We start from the raw sequence: 16240 nt of genomic DNA, 5'->3' as shown, positions 1-16240 counted from the left end.
TTCTTAGATCCAGCTCTGGCTCTTATTAAAGTGTCTAAATTGAGCGACAGCTAGGGTGGCCTTCCCATTTATTTTTTATATTTTTTAATTGTTGACATGACATACTTATAGTCTGTCCTTCCTTTTCTGTAAGTGAACACGACTTGTTTTTGTCTTTAGCGTTGTGTGGAGTGGAGCCGGGCACTGAGCAGCAGCCCTCAGTACTGCCTGTTATCCTACACTACTGCTGTGTGTCACTACTCTGTCCCCGCCTCCTTAAGTGGGACTGGCTTCAGCTGATTCATGTCCTTCCAACCAGGCTCTATATACTGACCTCTGCTCTTTAAGATGGTTACTGAAGAGGAGACCAATGCCACGTCCTGAATGGTTCCCTATTCCTTATCTATTCTCATAGGGGCTCTGGTAAAAAAAACCTAGTGCACTATATAGGGACTTAGGGTGCCATTTTGGGATGTTGAGGCTGTGATCACTGAGCACATAACCCCATGTTGCAGCCTACTTAGTGTCTTCTCTGGTTACAATATCAAGTGTCTATACAGGCCGCAAAAAAATAAAAATAAAAGGAAAACATATTTATAGAAATAGTTTGTGGACTTGAGAGATGCATTTAAATAAGTAGGATGGTATGATTACTCTGGTCCCAGATCTGTTTGTGTTAATCGTGTCAACTCCTTGGCGTAATAATGAGTGAACAAACAGATCTGTGACCAGGCTATGGTATGACTGGGATCTAGCCCACCTGGGTAGCTGTGGTTATGGTGGCTCGGCATCGTGGACTGTCCTGCCTCTTGTCTCAGCCGACTCACTCCCTGGCATAGGAGGAGCATCTGCTGGGCTTGGGAGACAAGGGGAAAACATTTAGTAAAACATCTGGAATTAGATTAGTCTGAAAATAAATGGTATGTTTTGCGTAGATTACCAGGGTAGGATGAATGTTGTTTAAAAATAAATAATCTAAGACACCGTTGTTAAGCTCGTTCCTAATAGAGTCAAAGCTTAAAGGGGCAATGTGCGGTTGTTTCATCCATTTTTTTATTTTTTTTACTTTTGAATTAATGAAATGTACCCAATGATTCTTGAAGGATATTACTTATAATCTCTTTATGTAGTGCTGTGTTGTCTCTCATGTCGTGATGTGTGTTTTGTCCTATATTTATATTTTGATTGATTTATTTTTAATCCCAGGCCCCCGTCCCCACAGGAGGCCTTTTGCCGTTTGGAAGGCCGTCATTGTAAATAAGAATTTGTCCTTAACTGACTTGCCTAGTTAAATAAAGGTACATTTAAAAAATAAATGAGCTTAGTTCAACTGTCGTACCCCGTCAGAAACCAAAATGTAACCTTGTTTAACTCCAATGTATGTAAACAAAGTATATGTTAAAAAAAATAAAAAAAATAAACACTATATAGCCTCAAAACATGGCTAAAACTATAATGGTTATATCATGGATGGTCAGTCCTTGCGTCTATAGCCCTGCCTATGAATTTGGAATGGTTTCTCCTAATGACAACGGCAAGGACTTGGGTAGAATGAAACCTTGAGAAGGACCATGGCCTGGAGGTAAAGCCCTCTCCCCTGGAAACAGACCATGCCCTGGAGGTAAAGCCCTCTCCTCTGGAAACAGACCATGCCCTAGAGGTAAAGCCCTCTCCTCTGGAAACAGACCATGCCCTAGAGGTAAAGCCCTCTCCTCTGGAAACAGACCATGCCCTAGAGGTAAAGCCCTCCCCTCTGGAAACAGATCATGCCCTGGAGGTAAAGCCCTCCCCCTGGAAACAGACCATGCCCTAGAGGTAAAGCACTCCCTTTCTGGAAACAGACCATGCCCTGGAGGTAAAGCCCTCCCTTTCTGGAAACAGACCATGCCCTACATTTTGATACAGTTGATGTTTATATTGCTATCATGCCTACATGTACAGATTACATCAACTAGCCTGTACCCCTGCACACTAACTCAGTACCGGTACCCCCTGTATATAGCCTCCACACTGACTCTGTACCAGTACCCCCTGTATAAAGCCTCCACACTGACACTGTACCAGTACCCCCTGTATATAGCCTCCACACTGACTCTGTACCAGTACCCCCTGTATATAGCCTTCACACTGACTCTGTACCAGTACCCCCTGTATATAGCCTCCACACTGACTCTGTACCAGTACCCCGTGTATATAGCCTCCACATTGACTCTGTACCGGTACCCCCTGTATATAGCCTCCACATTGACTCTGTACCTTAATACCCTGTATATAGCCTCCACATTGACTCTGTACCTTAATACCCTGTATATAGCCTCCACATTGACTCTGTACCGGTACCCCCTGTATATAGCCTCCACATTGACTCTGTACCGGTGCCCCCTATATATAGCCTCCACATTGACTCTGTACTGTAATACCCTGTATATAGCCTCCACATTGACTCTGTACCGGTACCCCCTGTATATAGCCTCCACATTGACTCTGTAGTGTAATACCCTGTATATAGCCTCCACATTGACTCTGTACCGGTGCCCCCTGTATATAGCCTCCACATTGACTCTGTACTGTAATACCCTGTATATAGCCTCCACATTGACTCTGTACCGGTACCCCCTGTATATAGCCTCCACATTGACTCTGTAGTGTAATACCCTGTATATAGCCTCCACATTGACTCTGTACCGGTACCACCCTGTATATAGCCTCCACATTGACTCTGTACCGGTACCCCCTGTATATAGCCTCCACATTGACTCTGTACCGGTACCCCCTGTATAAAGCCTCCACATTGACTCTGTACCGGTACCCCCTGTATATAGCCTCCACATTGACTCTGTACCGGTACCCCCTGTATATAGCCTCCACATTGACTCTGTATCGGTACCCCCTGTATATAGCCTCCACATTGACTCTGTACCGGTACCCCCTGTATATAGCCTCCACATTGACTCTGTACCGGTACCCCCTGTATATAGCCTCCACATTGACTCTGTACCGGTACCCCCTGTATATAGCCTCCACATTGACTCTGTACCAGTACCCCCTGTATATAGCCTCCACATTGACTCTGTACCGGTACCCCCTGTATATAGCCTCCACATTGACTCTGTACCGGTACCCCCTGTATATAGCCTCCACATTGACTCTGTACCGGTACCCCCTGTATATAGCCTCCACATTGACTCTGTATCGGTACCCCCTGTATATAGCCTCCACATTGACTCTGTAGTGTAATACCCTGTATATAGCCTCCACATTGACTCTGTACCGGTACCCCCTGTATATAGCCTCCACATTGACTCTGTACTGTAATACCCTGTATATAGCCTCCACATTGACTCTGTATCGGTACCCCCTGTATATAGCCTCCACATTGACTCTGTAGTGTAATACCCTGTATATAGCCTCCACATTGACTCTGTACCGGTACCCCCTGTATATAGCCTCCACATTGACTCTGTACCGGTACCCCCTGTATAAAGCCTCCACATTGACTCTGTACCGGTACCCCCTGTATATAGCCTCCACATTGACTCTGTACCGGTACCCCCTGTATAAAGCCTCCACATTGACTCTGTACCGGTACCCCCTGTATATAGCCTCCACATTGACTCTGTACCGGTACCCCCTGTATATAGCCTCCACATTGACTCTGTACCGGTACCCCCTGTATATAGCCCCCACATTGACTCTGTACCGGTACCCCCTGTATATAGCCTCCACATTGACTCTGTACCGGTACCCCTTGTATATAGCCTCCACATTGACTCTGTACCGGTACCCCTGTATATAGCCTCCACATTGACTCTGTACCGGTACCCCCTGTATATAGCCTCCACATTGACTCTGTACCGGTACCCCCTGTATATAGCCTCCACATTGACTCTGTACCGGTACCCCCTGTATAAAGCCTCCACATTGACTCTGTACCAGTACCCCTGTATAAAGCCTCCACATTGACTCTGTACCGGTACCCCCTGTATATAGCCTCCACATTGACTCTGTACCGGTACCCCCTGTATATAGCCTCCACATTGACTCTGTACCAGTACCCCCTGTATATAGCCTCCACATTGACTCTGTACCGGTACCCCCTGTATATAGCCTCCACATTGACTCTGTACCAGTACCCCCTGTATATAGCCTCCACATTGACTCTGTACCAGTACCCCCTGTATATAGCCTCCACATTTACTCTGTACCGGTACCCCCTGTATATAGCCTCCACATTGACTCTGTACCAGTACCCCCTGTATATAGCCTCCACATTGACTCTGTACCAGTACCCCCTGTATATAGCCTCCACATTGACTCTGTACCAGTACCCCCTGTATATAGCCTCCACATTGACTCTGTACCAGTACCCCCTGTATATAGCCTCCACATTGACTCTGTACCAGTACCCCCTGTATATAGCCTCCACATTGACTCTGTACCAGTACCCCCTGTATATAGCCTCCACATTGACTCTGTACCAGTACCCCCTGTATATATCCTCCACATTGACTCTGTACCAGTACCCCTGTATATAGCCTCCACATTGACTCTGTACCAGTACCCCCTGTATATAGCCTCCACATTGACTCTGTACCAGTACCCCTGTATATAGCCTCCACATTGACTCTGTACCAGTACCCCCTGTATATAGCTTCCACATTGACTCTGTACCAGTACCCCCTGTATATAGCCTCCACATTGACTCTGTACCAGTACCCCCTGTATAAAGCCTCCACATTGACTCTGTACCAGTACCCCCTGTATATAGCCTCCACATTGACTCTGTACCAGTACCCCCTGTATATAGCCTCGTTAACGTTATTCTCATTGTTTTACTTTTTATTTGATTCTACTTGGTAAATCTTTTCGTCTTCTTGAACTGCACTGTTGGTTAAGTGCTTTTCGTCAGCATTTCACGGTAAAGTCAACCCTTGTAGTATTCAGCATTTCACGGTAAAGTCAACCCTTGTAGTATTCAGCATTTCATGGTAAAGTCAACCCTTGTAGTATTCAGCGCATGTGGCAAATAAAGTTTGATTTGAATTCCCCTGTCCAGCCCCCCCCCTTCCAGCGCCAAGCCCCCCTTCCAGCGCCAAGCCCCCCTTCCAGCGCCAAGCCCCCCTTCCAGCGTCAAGCCCCCTTCCAGCGTCAAGCCCCCTTCCAGTGTCAAGCCCCCTCTTCCAGCGTCAAGCCCCCCTTCCAGCGTCAAGGCCCCCCTTCCAGCGTCAAGCCCCCCTTCCAGCGCCAAGCCCCCCTTCCAGCGTCAAGCCCCCCTTCCAGCGCCAAGCCCCCCTTCCAGCGTCAAGCCCCCTTCCAGCATCAAGCCCCCCTTCCAGCGACAAGCCCCCCTTCCAGCGCCAAGCCCCCCTTCCAGCGCCAAGCCCCCTTCCAGCGTCAAGCCCCCTTTCCCCCGCAAAAGATAAAAAGACAAACATGTTTTGAAACTTTATCTTTTGTAACAAGTGGGGCCCTATGAGGTAATAGGAAAGAGTGAAGACAGGAAAAGAGTTGTTCTATAAATAGTCTCAGACTCTCTCCGTGTGGGCTCATTGGGCTGAGATAGAGCACAGTTGATACTGTGCTCTGCTCAGACTCTCTCCGTGTGGGCTCATTGGGCTGAGATAGAGCACAGTTGATACTGTGCTCTGCTCAGACTCTCTCCGTGTGGGCTCATTGGGCTGAGATAGAGCACAGTTGATACTGTGCTCTGCTCAGACTCTCTCCGTCTGTGGCTCATTGGGCTGAGATAGAGCACAGTTGATACTGTGCTCTGCTCAGACTCTCTCCGTGTGGGCTCATTGGGCTGAGATAGAGCACAGTTGATACTGTGCTCTGCTCAGCTCTCTCCGTGTGGGCTCATTGGGCTGAGATAGAGCACAGTTGATACTGTGCTCTGCTCAGACTCTCTCCGTGTGGGCTCATTGGGCTGAGATAGAGCACAGTTGATACTGTGCTCTGCTCAGACTCTCTCCGTGTGGGCTCATTGGGCTGAGATAGAGCACAGTTGATACTGTGCTCTGCTCAGACTCTCTCCGTGTGGGCTCATTGGGCTGAGATAGAGCACAGTTGATACTGTGCTCTGCTCAGACTCTCTCCGTGTGGGCTCATTGGGCTGAGATAGAGCACAGTTGATACTGTGCTCTGCTCAGACTCTCTCCGTGTGGGCTCATTGGGCTGAGATAGAGATACTGTGCTGATACTCTCTCCGTGCTCTGCTGAGATAGAGCACAGTTGATACTGTGCTCTGCTCAGACTCTCTCCGTGGGCTCATTGGGCTGAGATAGAGCACAGTTGATACTGTGCTCTGCTCAGACTCTCTCCGTGTGGGCTCATTGGGCTGAGATAGAGCACAGTTGATACTGTGCTCTGCTCAGACTCTCTCCGCTCATTGGGCTGAGATAGAGCACAGTTGATACTGTGCTCTGCTCAGACTCTCTCCGTGTGGGCTCATTGGGCTGAGATAGAGCACAGTTGATACTGTGCTCTGCTCAGACTCTCTCCGTGTGGGCTCATTGGGCTGAGATAGAGCACAGTTGATACTGTGCTCTGCTCAGACTCTCTCCGTGTGGGCTCATTGGGCTGAGATAGAGCACAGTTGATACTGTGCTCTGCTCAGACTCTCTCCGTGTGGGCTCATTGGGCTGAGATAGAGCACAGTTGATACTGTGCTCTGCTCAGACTCTCTCCGTGTGGGCTCATTGGGCTGAGATAGAGCACAGTTGATACTGTGCTCTGCTCAGACTCTCTCCGTGTGGGCTCATTGGGCTGAGATAGAGCACAGTTGATACTGTGCTCTGCTCAGACTCTCTCCGTGTGGGCTCGTTGGGTTGAGATAGAGCACAGTTGATACAGGGGCCAGAGATGGTTATGACTTTTAGTTATAACTGTTCAGGATCTTTATATCAGTGGCTAAGTTCTGTATAGACACAATCAACCTAGTCTGATAGTACAGATACGGGAAGTATTCAGACCCCTTGACTTTTTCCACATTTTGTTAAGTTACAGCCTTATTTTAAAATGGATTCAATATATATTTATTCTCATCAATCTACACACAATACCCCATAATGACAAAGCCAAAACATGTTTTTAGAAATCTTGCAAATGTTATTAAAACTAAAAACAGAAATATCTTATTTACATAAGAATTCAGACCATTTTCGATGAGACTCAACATTGAGCTCAGTGTGCATCCTGTTTCCATTGATCATCCTTGTGATGTGTCTACAACTTAATTGGAGTCCACCTGTAGTAAATTCAATTGATTGGGCATGATTTGGAAAGGCACACACCTGTTTATATAAAAGGTCCCTACAGTTGACAGTGCATGTCAGAGCAAAAACCAAGCCATGATGTCAAAGGAATTGACCTTAAAGCTATGTGATAGGATTGTGTGGAAGGCACAGATCTGGGGAAGGGTACCATAAAATAACTGCAGCATTGAAGGTCCCCAAGAACACAGTTGCCTCCATCATTCTTAAATGGAAGAAGTTTGGAACCACCAAGACTCTTCCTAGAGCTGGCCGACCGGCCGAACTGAGCAACCAGGGGAGAAAAGCCTTGGTCAGGGAGGTGACCAAGAACCCAATGGTAACTCTGACTGAGCTCCAGAGTTCCTCTGTGGAGATGGGAGAACCTTCCAGAAGGACAACCTTCTCTCCAGTCAGTACTCCACCAATCAGGCCTTTATGGTAGAGTGGACAGACAGAAGCCACTCCTCAGTCAAAGGTGCATGACAGTCTGCTTGGACTTTTCCAAAAGGCACCTAAAGGACTCAGACCATGTAAACAAGACTCTCTGGTCTGGTGAAAACAAGATTGAACTCTTTGGCCTGAATTCCAAGCGCCACATCTGTGGGGACGTTTTTCAGCAGCAGTGACTGGGAGACTAGTCAGGATCGAGGGAAAGATGAACGGAGCAAAGTACAGAGAGAGCCTTGATGAAAACCTGCTCCAACCTCAGGACCTCAGACTGGGGCAAAAGTTCACCTTCCATTTCTAAATAACGGGGTTTGCTTCGTCATTATGGGGTATTGTGATTTCATTATGGGTTATTTTGATGTCATTATGGGGTATTGTGATGTCATTACGGGGTATTGTGATGTCATTATGGGGTATTGTGATGTCATTATGGGGTATTGTGATGTCATTATGGGGTATTGTGATGTCATTACGGGGTATTGTGTGTAGATTTATGAGGGGAAAAAAATGATTTAATCCATTTTAGAATAAGGCTGTAACGTAACAAAATGTGGAAAAAGTCAAGGGGTCTGAATACTTCTCGAATGCTCTGTACGTGTTAGTAATTGTCAGGTTGTCATAAAATTAGAGTTATAGCTTTTAACCGACTTGCCTGGTTAAATAAAGGCTATGAAATAAAAGCAACGATGAAGCGGGTGACCTGTCAAATAAATAGTCATTACAAAACATGCTAAATCCTTTACGTTTTGTAGCGCTAACTGACTCCAGGAAGTCAATGACATCCATATTTCTTAATAACAGATGAGCCCCCCCCTCCCTCCTCACTAATAAATTGTGTTTTGATTGACAAATGATAAATGTTTCATTATTTTAATGATCAAACAAAGGTGTTATTTGGGTCCACATTAGATGACAGAAAGTAGTAGAAAGCTAATTATTGAAAAAGAAGTGAATGAAATATCTCCGTTTTATTTGGATATTGATTGTACGTTACTTAAATGTTGCTTTCTTAAAAATATAAATTCTTGCAACAAAAAAAATATATAAAGAAAATGTGTTACTTAAAATCAAATGTTATTGGTCACATTTCAGATGACATCACAGGTGTAGAGGAATGTTATTGGTCACATTTCAGATGACATCACAGGTGTAGAGGAATGTTATTGGTCACATTTCAGATGACATCACAGGTGTAGAGGAATGTTATTGGTCACATTTCAGATGACATCACAGGTGTAGAGGAATGTTATTGGTCACATTTCAGATGACATCACAGGTGTAGAGGAATGTTATTGGTCACATTTCAGATGACATCACAGGTGTAGAGGAATGTTATTGGTCACATTTCAGATGACATCACAGGTGTAGAGGAATGTTATTGGTCACATTTCAGATGACATCACAGGTGTAGAGGAATGTTATTGGTCACATTTCAGATGACATCACAGGTGTAGAGGAATGTTATTGGTCACAGATTATATCAGATGTTATTACGGGTGTAGAGGAATGTTATTGGTCACATTTCAGATGACATCACAGGTGTAGAGGAATGTTATTGGTCACAGATTATATCAGATGTTATTACGGGTGTAGAGGAATGTTATTGGTCACATTTCAGATGACATCACAGGTGTAGAGGAATGTTATTGGTCACATTTCAGATGACATCACAGGTGTAGAGGAATGTTATTGGTCACAGATTATATCAGATGTTATTACGGGTGTAGAGAAATGCTAATCTCTTGTGGGCACACTCCATAAACTCAGAGCATCTGACCAAATTAAACCAGATTTTAGTTCTGGGTTAACCGGGAGATTATGTTACTATCTCAGATTATGATTCGGGCCCTTGGTGCGGAATAAGATAGACTCTCTGAGGTCATGCGCTTTATATATTCGTCCCAAATGGCACCATATTCCCTATATAGTGCACTACTTTAGACCAGAGCCCTAACACCCTATTCCCTATATAGTGCACTACTTTAGACCAGAGCCCTATTCCCTATATAGTGCACTACTTTAGAGCAGAACCCTATGGGTCCCTATTCCCTATAGTGCCCTACTTTAGAGCAGAACCCTATGGGTCCCTATTCCCTATATAGTGCACTACTTTAGACCAGAACCCTAACACCCTATTCCCTAAATAGTGCACTACTTTAGAGCATAACCCTATGGAACCCTATTCCCTATGTAGTGCACTACTTTAGAGCAGAGCCCTATGGGTCCCTATTCCCTATGTAGTGCACTACTTTAGACCAGAGCCCTATGGGTCCCTATTCCCTATAGTGCACTACTTTAGACCAGAACCCTATGGAACCCTATTCCCTATGTAGTGCACTACTTTAGAGCAGAGCCCTATGGGTCCCTATTCCCTATGTAGTGCACTACTTTAGACCAGAGCCCTATGGGTCCCTATTCCCTATAGTGCACTACTTTAGACCAGAACCCTATGGCACCCTATTCCCTATATAGTGCACTACTTTAGACCAGAACCCTATGGAACCCTATTCCCTATGTAGTGCACTACTTTAGAGCAGAGCCCTATGGGTCCCTATTCCCTATGTAGTGCACTACTTTAGACCAGAACCCTATGGCACCCTATTCCCTATGTAGTGCACTACTTTAGACCAGAACCCTATGGCACCCTATTCCCTATGTAGTGCACTACTTTAGACCAGAACCCTATGGGTCCCTATTCCCTATAGTGCACTACTTTAGACCAGAACCCATGGGGTCAATAGGGCTCCATTTGGGATCCACCGTAGATTATACAGATTGTAGACAACCTTCCACCCTGGCCAAACATTATAACTGTTTTTACATTTTATAACCAGGCAAGTCAGTTAAGAATAAATCATTATTTACAATGACGGTAAATAAATAATAAAATATAAATATAGGACAAAACATTCATCACAACAAGAGAGACCTAAGACAAAAACATATGACAACACAACATGATAACAACGTGGTAGCAACACAACATGGTAGCAACACAACATGGTAGCAACACAACATGGTAGCAACACAGCATGGTAGCAACACAACATGGTAGCAACACAGCATGGTAGCAACACAACATGGTAGCAACACAGCATGGTAGCAACACAGCATGGTAGCAACACAGCATGGTAGCAACACAACATGGTAGCAACACAACATGGTAGCAACACAACATGGTAGCAACACAACATGGTAGCAACACAGCATGGTAGCAACACAACATGGTAGCAACACAGCATGGTAGCAACACAACATGGTAGCAACACAACATGGTAGCAACACAACATGGTAGCAACACAACATGGTAGCAACACAACATGGTAGCAACACAACATGGTAGCAACACAGCATGGTAGCAACACAACATGGTAGCAACACAGCATGGTAGCAACACAACATGGTAGCAACACAGCATGGTAGCAACACAACATGGTATGGTAGCAACACAACATGGTAGCAACACAACATGGTAGCAACACAGCATGGTAGCAACACAGCATGGTAGCAACACAGCATGGTAGCAACACAGCATGGTAGCAACACAACATGGTAGCAACACAGCATGGTAGCACCACAACATGGTAGCAACACAACATGGTAGCAACACAGCATGGTAGCAACACAGCATGGTAGCAACACAACATGGTAGCAACACAGCATGGTAGCAACACAGCATGGTAGCAACACAGCATGGTAGCAACACAACATGGTAGCAACACAGCATGGTAGCAGCACAACATGGTAGCAACACAACATGGTAGCAACACAGCATGGTATAGCAACACAGCATGGTAGCAACACAGCATGGTAGCAACACAACATGGTAGCAACACAACATGGTAGCAACACAACATGGTAGCAACACAGCATGGTAGCAACACAACATGGTAGCAGCACAAAACATGGTACAAACATTATTGGGCACAGACAACAGCACAAAGGGCAAGAAGTTAATATTAAATTAAATTTTGGGGGCTGCAAGTGAATCAAGTTGTTGTTGATTATATTAGTAATGATGCACTATTTTCACTTTTATTTCATTTAAATATTATGATTTATTTTGTGTTTTCTCAGCCTTTGTGTGAAGCTGCTTCCCGTCATATCGTTAAAATACTTTTCCCTGTGGAGCGTTTCTCCTGCATCCATTCTCCTATCTGTATCCGGGCGTGGCGCCGCGGTGTCCCACTAAAATCACCCCAGGTGTTCCCAATCCAACAGGCGGAACACCAACCATTCCAAAATAATTAAGGCCTAACTCTCTCTTTTACAACAATCTCCGATTCAGCCAAATGAAGACTCTTCTATGTCTCCAAGCAAAGAGCAGCGTCAACTTTATTCCAATCCACTCGGGGGATGTTTAAGGCCTCCAACACAGGACTGATGCATTATGCACGTCCACAAAGCATCCAGGAGTTGGGAGAGAAGAAGAGACCAGATAATGTACCCCCTGCTGGGCACAGTGAAACAGGCATGGAGATAATTACTGCAGAACCTTGGCAAACTTTTTACTCAACCAATTCTACACTAAATAAATGACCCACTTAGATCAGATGGAGATAGAGGAAGATGAGAAGGGAGTCTGATCAATACCTACAGCTAGCTACCCCCTCCTTCTCTCTCTCTGTGTTCTCTCTCCCCCTCCCTCTCTCTCTCCCTCCCTCTCTGTGTTCTCTCTCTCCCTCCCTCTCTGTGTTCTCTCTCCCCCTCCCTCTCTCTCTCCCTCCCTCTCTGTGTTCTCTCTCCCTCCCTCCTGTGTTCTCTCTCTCACTCCCTCCCTCTCTCTGTGTCTCTCTCCCCCTCCCTCTCTCACCCCCTCCCTCTCTGTGTTCTCTCTCCCCCTCCCTCCCTCTCTCACCCCCTCCCTCTCTGTGTTCTCTCTCCCCCTCCCTCTCTCTCTCTCTGTGTTCTCTCTCCCCCTCCCTCTCTCTCTCCCTCCCTCTCTGTGTTCTCTCTCTCCCTCCCTCTCTGTGTTCTCTCTCCCCCTCCCTCTCTCTCTCCCTCCCTCTCTGTGTTCTCTCTCTCCCTCCCTCTCTGTGTTCTCTCTCTCCCTCCCTCTCTCTCACTCCCTCCCTCTCTGTGTTCTCTCTCCCTCCCCCTCCCTCTCTCACCCCCTCCCTCTCTGTGTGTCTCTCTCCCCCTCCCTCTCTCTCTCACCCCCTCACTCTCTGTGTTCTCTCTCCCCTGGTTGTCTCTCTCTCTCTCTCTCTCTCTCTCTCTCTCTCTCTCTCTCTCTCTCTCTCTCTCAATTGTCAATTCAATTCAAGGGGCTTTATTGTTATGGGAAACATGTGTTAACATTGCCAAAGCAAGTGAGGTAAATAATATACAAAAGGAAATAAACAATCAAAATGAACAGTAAACATTACACACACAGAAGTTACAAAAGAATAAAGACATTTCAAATGTCATATTATGTATATATACAGTGTTGTAATGATGTACAAATGTTTAAAGTACACAAGGGAAAATAAATTAGCATAAATATGGGTTGTATTTACAATGGTGTTCTTCACTGGTTGACATTTTCTTCAACAGGTCACAAATCTTGCTGCTGTGATGGCACACTGTGGAATTTGGGAGTTTATCAAAATTGGATTTGTTTTTCAAATTCTTTGTGGATCTGTGTAATCTGGGGGAAATATGTCTGTCTAATATGGTCATACATTGGGCAGGAGGTTAGGAAGTGCAGCTCAGTTTCCACCTCATTTTGTGGGCAGTGAGCACATAGCCTGTCTTCTCTTGAGAGCCAGGTCTGCCTACGGCGGCCTTTCTCAATAGCAAGGCTATGCTCACTGAGTCTGTACATAGTCAACGTTTTCCTTAATTTTGGGTCAGTCAGAGTGGTCAGGTATTCTGCTGCTGTGTACTCTCTGTTTAGGGCCAAATAGCATTCTAGTTTGCTCTGTTTTTTTGTTAATTCTTTCCAATGTGTCAAGTAATTATCTTTTTGTTTCCTCACGATTTGGTTGGGTCTAATTGTGTTTCTGTCCTGGGGCTCTGTAGAGTGTGTTTGTGAACAGAGCCCCAGGACCAGCTTGCTTAGGGGACTCTTCTCCAGGTTCATCTCTCTGTAGGTGATGGCTTTGTTATGGAAGGTTTGGGAATCACTTCCTTTTAGGTGGTTGTAGAATTTAACGGCTCTTTTCTGGATATTGATAATTAGTGGGTATCGGCCTAATTCTGCTCTGCATGCATTGGTGTTTTACGTTGTACACGGGGGCTATTTTTGCAGAATTCTGCGTGCAGAGTCTCAATTTGGTGTTTGCCCCATTTTGTGAAGTCTTGGTTGGTGAGCGGACGCCAGACCTCACAACCATAAAGGGCAATGGGCTCTATGACTGATTCAAGTATTTTTAGCCAAATCCTAATTGGTATGTTGAAATTTATGTTCCTTTTGATGGCGTAGAAGGCCCTTCTTGCCTTGTCTCTCAGATCATTCACAGCTTTGTGGAAGTTAACCGTGGCGCTGATGTTTAAGCCAAGGTATGTATAGTTTTTTGTGTGCTCTAGGGCAACAGTGTCTAGATGGAATTTGTATTTGTGGTCCTGGCGACTGGACCTTTTTTGGAACACCATTATTTTGGTCTTACTGAGATTTACTCCCTCTCTCTCTGTCTCTCTCTCTCCCTGTCTCTCCCCCCCTTTGTCTCTCTCTCTCTCTCTCTCTCTCTCTCTCCCTCTCTCTCTCTCTCCCTCTCTCTCTCTCTCCCTCTCTCTCCTCTCCCTGTCTTTCTCCCCCTCTCCCTCTCCCCCCCTGTCTTTCTCCCCCTCCCCCCTTGTCTCTCTCTCTCCCCTGTCTTTCTCCCCCTCTCTCTCCCCCCTTGTCTCTCTCTCTCTCCCTGTCTTTCTCCCCCTCCCCCCTTGTCTCTCTCTCTCTCCCTGTCTTTCTCCCCCTCTCCCCCTTGTCTCCCCCTTGTCTTTCTCTCTCTCTCCTGTCTTTCTCCCCCCCTTGTCTCTCTCTCTCTCCTTTCTGTCTTTCTCCCCCTCCCCCCCCTTGTCTCTCTCTCTGTCTTTCTCCCCCTGTCTTTCTCCCCCTGTCTTTCTCCCCCCTTGTCTCTCTCTCTCTCCCTGTCTTTCTCCCCCTCTCCCCCCTTGTCTCTCTCTCTCTCCCTGTCTTTCTCCCCTCTCCCCCCTTGTCTCTCTCTCTCTCCCTCTCTTTCTCCCCCTCTCTCCCCCCTTGTCTCTCTCCCCTGTCTTTCTCCCCCTCTCCCCCCCCTTGTGTCTTTCTCCCCCCTTGTCTCTCTCTCTCCCTGTCTTTCTCCCCCTCTCCCCCCTTGTCTCTCTCTCTCTCTCTCCCTGTCTTTCTCCCCCTCTCCCCCCTTGTCTCTCTCTCTCTCCCTGTCTTTCTCCCCCTCCCCCTTGTCTCTCCCTGTCTCTCCCCTCTGTCTCTCTCTCTCTCCCTGTCTTTCTCCCCCTTTCTCCCCCCCCCCCTTGTCTCTCTCTCTCTCCCTGTCTTTCTCCCCCTCTCCCCCCCCTTGTCTCTCTCTCTCTCCCTGTCTTTCTCCCCCTCTCCCCCCTTGTCTCTCTCTCTCTCCCTGTCTTTCTCCCCTCTCCCCCTTGTCTCTCCCTCTCTTGTCTTTCTCCCCCTCTCCCCCCTCTCCCCCCTGTCTTTCTCCCCCTCTCCCCCCCTTGTCTCTCTCTCCCTGTCTTTCTCCCCCTCTCTCTCCCCCTTGTCTCTCTCTCTGTCTTTCTCCCCCTGTCTTTCTCCCCCTTTCTTGTCTCTCTCTCCCCATCTTTCTCCCCCCTCTCTCTTCTCCTAGACATCTCGACACAGCGTGAAACTATCTGTGCTAGCTTACGATGTTGTGATGGTGTATAATGATGGTGATAGCAGAAGAGGTGATTGGAGAGCTGTGCCCAGTGTCGACCGCCGGGGGCCAGGAGATTGCCTCACAACATAAACTGCACACTTTGCTCTGGTTTCACAGCACATTTCTGCCAACTTCAGTGTTTCATTGTCAGCAAAGATGTGTGGAGAGTCTGCTTCTTCTGTTCTGTGAGGCTGACATGATGCAACTGGGCTGTAACAGCAGCATAGATCCGCTGGTAGCAACTACACAGCGGGTGCATTCAAAATGGCACTCTATTCCCTTAATAGGCCTCTTATCAGAAGTAGTGCACTATTTAGGAAACAGGGTGCCATTTTGGACACAGCCGATGTCTTTCTCAGTTCCTCCCTCATTTTATTATCTTTTTTAAAATTTTTAAAGTAAGTCTTCTGTTGTTAATAAGTATTTCAGGATGTTTCTCCTTGAATCCCTGAAGGATGGTCACGTGGACAGCAGTTCATAAATATGAAGTTTTTTAATAAGTCTAAGCTGGGGTGGCTTTCATAAAATGATTTGATGAAACATTGCATTTGGCCTTACTGCTATTAGCCCATAAGTTAGATCTGGGTGTCCTGATTCCTAGCTACACTGTTAGAAAATAAAGGGTTCTTCAGCTGTCCCCGTAGGAGAACCCTTTGAAGAACCCTTTTTGGTTCCAGGTAGAACTCTTTTGGGTTCCCAGTAGAACTCTCTTGGGTTCCATGTAGAACCCAAAAGAGTTCTACCTGG

The 16240-nt window shown here is 46.3% G+C and overlaps 1 pseudogene; it reads right to left on the bottom strand.

Annotated features, from left to right (window-relative positions):
- The window catches only part of LOC123996527, an 82157-nt pseudogene that overhangs the window by 19329 nt on the left and 46588 nt on the right, over positions 1 to 16240 (bottom strand).

The sequence above is a fragment of the Oncorhynchus gorbuscha genome, linkage group LG15, assembly GCF_021184085.1.
Source record: "Oncorhynchus gorbuscha isolate QuinsamMale2020 ecotype Even-year linkage group LG15, OgorEven_v1.0, whole genome shotgun sequence".
Taxonomy (NCBI): domain Eukaryota; kingdom Metazoa; phylum Chordata; class Actinopteri; order Salmoniformes; family Salmonidae; genus Oncorhynchus; species Oncorhynchus gorbuscha.
Note: the sequence above shows the minus strand (reverse complement) of the source record. Positions and strands in the feature narration are given on the sequence as shown.